The sequence below is a fragment of the Tupaia chinensis genome, unplaced genomic scaffold (assembly GCF_000334495.1).
Source record: "Tupaia chinensis unplaced genomic scaffold, TupChi_1.0 Scaffold000099_1, whole genome shotgun sequence".
NCBI classification, from domain to species: Eukaryota; Metazoa; Chordata; class Mammalia; order Scandentia; family Tupaiidae; genus Tupaia; species Tupaia belangeri.
In genome coordinates, this window is record NW_006159563.1 from 210,296 (window position 1) to 213,836 (window position 3,541).

Consider the following 3,541-nt stretch of genomic DNA (forward strand, 5'->3'; position numbering starts at 1 on the left):
CATCTGTTATACAGATTTATGTTGACAGATTTATGTTGACGGATTAAACGTACTCTAATCATAGTGCTGTTAAACACAGATTCACTTAGGTATTGACTTCTGGAGACAGTTGTTTGGTTTGTCTGTTAAACTAAATTTTAACCTATCAGAATTTTCTGAGACACAGAATGTCACTAAAAATAATAGTTTTTATAGATTTTTCTCCATTGTCTTGTAGATGGCAACAGATACTTAACTGCACATTTAAAAAATGCATTTTAAAGGAAGGAATGCAACAGCATTTTCTTTGTTATAATGGAAAGGAAGGTAGCCTTACAGCTCTAAGTTATGGTATCCGTTTCCAATATGCTCTTTGGTCTTTAAATTCCTCAAGACTTCTGTTATTGTTTCATTGCTCTTAATTATGATGTTAGGACAAACTATTTAAGGATGTTTGGAAGTTAGCATTATTGTTAGATCAAGTAGAAACATTACCTAGTGAAAAGCAACAAAAGAAGAAAAGTAGCCAAGGAACCCTAACACTACTTTCCTTAGAAATGCCCATATCAGTAGATCTGTTATAATCAATTCTTACAGCAAATATGTTTTGGATACTGATAGTGGCCCTTTGTATCATGCTAGGTACTGGAAATAATGTGGGGAAAGATAGACTCTTGTGCTCAAAGATGCTGTGATTCAGTGGGGAGGAGGGACCAGTGAACAGGAGGGGTGCACAGGTGTGGTAACAGTGCCATAGGAGAAGTGTCGTGGGTGGGAGGTAGTGTTCTGGGAAGGCGTAACATCACCACTAATGGGTGAGAAGGGCAGACTAGAACGGCACCTGGCCTTAGGAAGGTGAGACCACAGTTGAAAGATGTAGCCTATCAGGCTTGAAAAGAATAAACATAGACATATGGAACGTTTACAAATATTGACTATGCATTTGGTCTTAAATATAAACACATTAAACAACGCAAGCGATGGGGCCAGCAGGTGGCATGGCGGTTAAGGGCGCTGGACTCCCACATGGCTGGACCTGGAGGCTTGCTTTCTCAATTTTTCTCTCTCTCTCTTTTTCTCCCTCTCTCTCACTCTGCCCGTTTCTAGTCAAGTTAAAATAAATAAATAGTTAAATAAAATAATTCTTAAAAAAAAAATACCGAAGTGGCTAATGAGTATGAAAAGGTATGTGATCTCTGCCTGAATTTACAGATTGCAGAAAGGCAAATTGAAGCAAAATGAGAGAGGAAAAAGATGAAAAGGAGACGGGTGAGAATTCTTGGCAGAGGGAATGGTTGAAGTAAAGAGGTGAAATGTGATAATGGTGATGATGGGATTGGCAGTGGGGATGGAAGGAAGTGAGTTAATTCCAGGATGATTTAGGAGGTAGAACATGCAAAAAGTTTGGTGATAGATTAGGTTCTGAGGATGAGGGAGAAAGGAGCTCCCCTGCACAGTTCTGTACCACTGGATGAGGGCCATGCTATACACTGAAGAGTTTGAGGGGGTGGATAGAGGGAGAATGTGGTCAGTTTTGCATGTAATCAACTCGTGATGCCACAGAGACATGTGAATTGAGCTATCTAGCTGGCAGAGAAGACCAGGGAAGCAGGGAAAAAACCTGGAATATATGTAAAAGGTTAGGGATTTGTCTTTCCAGAAGAGAGAATACGCTGTGATGCTGAAGGATCAAAGAAAGCTATGCGAATTCCAGATGGTCAGAAATGTGGACAGGAGTTTGTGTGCAAGTGTGCATAACTGAGATTTTTGTTTGGAAGTCAGTGATGCACCATGGAAGGATTTGAAGCTGTAGACTGACTTAGTTTAAAACAGCCTGTGAAAGAAAGCCTAGAGTCACACATAGCTTTAGAGAGAGGAGCCCTAAAGATTCCTCAGCAGTGGAGGCAGCAGGCAAGTGTGCAGGTGTGCCCCAAATCCCGCGAGGCTAATGGCAGAGAAGGGATTGTGGCATGGCCATCAATCCTAGGGGATGATTGCTCTTTTTCCCTCTTTCCATCTCATTCTCTCCCATGAATACATGTGCCCTATGGTAAAAAACCTAAGGGGGAAAAATATAAATCAGCAAAACCAGTTTCATTAGCTTGTTCTTATGGAATAAAACTGGAGTAAGGGTGAAGAGAGAGCAGTCAACCATGATCACAGTGGTTTGAACTAACGCATAAACGTAAATTGTTAACTGATGTTATAATTGTTAATTGTGATTATGATATTATGATTATTATTTCAACAGCAGATATTATTAAACACCTAAATGGGATGAGACAAGTGGAGAGAAACTGCAGCCTTGCTTAGTAGACATTTATAATCAGTTCTTTTTGTTTTGTTTAAAAATTACTTTGGGCAGTAGAGACAAAGTGGAAAGAGTTAGTGTGGGAGGGGAAGAGCATAGGAAAGGAAATCTGGGGGAAGAATGGAGAGGTGAGACACTTGTGGGACACAGATAAGGTTTTTTATCTGTTGACAAGGATGTGGATAATAGTCCCAACTGGGCTGGACTGAGGTGTATATCATGCTGGGTAAAGTCTCATCGCAATCTAAATGATGTATAGTGATTTAATATATGAATAATAATTTTAAAAATTAATAAAAAATTTTGCTAGAGGGCACATGTTCTCATCAGAGAGAGAGACAGAGAGAGAGGGAAAGTGAGAAAGTACCTACGTGAGACATGGTCACAGCACAATCTTTTCTCCTCCACTTCCCCCTTCTTTCAGGATTTTGAGTATGCACACACATGTACCTGGTGTGTTTTTCAAGCTTCTGGGCATGGGACTCAAACTTCATGGTTGGTCATGTGAGATCCAGCCACCTAACCACCATGCCATGAGCTGGCCTTGTGGTTAGTTTTTGCTTGTTTTAATATTTATTATATTCTATATTTGTCTTTTTGTATGAACACTGAACACACCAACCCAGGACAAAAATTCACCAGTTTACCTTCTTTCATGGTAATGTGTTGAGGAAAAAGAAGAAGGAGGGGAAGGAGAAGAAAAGAAATGCAATTTATCTTTTCTATATGACATTTGATTAGGTAATCGCCAGAACAAATTCCTTGATAAAATAAATCGGTATGAATTAAGTTTTTAAAAAAATGTGTAAAGCAGACTGAGAAATACATAACAGAGAGGCAGCCACTGGATGCTAGTATTGGATACTTATCTACAGAAACTGGTTTCCTGAATTCATTTTTTTATTTATTTTGCTTTACGAAAGGGAGAAAGGAGGAAGAGAAGAGAGAGAGACAGAGAGAGAGACATAAAAAGAGACAGAGATAGATATTTTTGACAGGATCTCACCATGTCATGCGAGTCTGCACAAGCACACCCAGCGTGTTCAGGTTGGCTCAGAAACTGAAGCTGGGTCTCCCATGAGGCTGCTAGCCACCAATGTAGTGAGAAGGCCTTTGTGCCACTGTAGTTGGGCCCTCCTCAATTTAAACAAAAGAAAACTATGCTTCGGTTCAGAGATTTTTCTGAGGCAGACGCTGGCACACAGCTGAAAAGAGTAGATTTTCACTGACTGGCTGGTGACAAGCCAACAC

General features: G+C 40.0%; 1 protein-coding gene across 1 annotated transcript in view; it reads left to right on the forward strand.

Moving 5' to 3' along the window:
• The window catches only part of EDIL3 (EGF like and discoidin domains 3), a 496,837-nt gene that overhangs the window by 107,848 nt on the left and 385,448 nt on the right, over positions 1-3,541 (forward strand). The window lies entirely within an intron of this gene.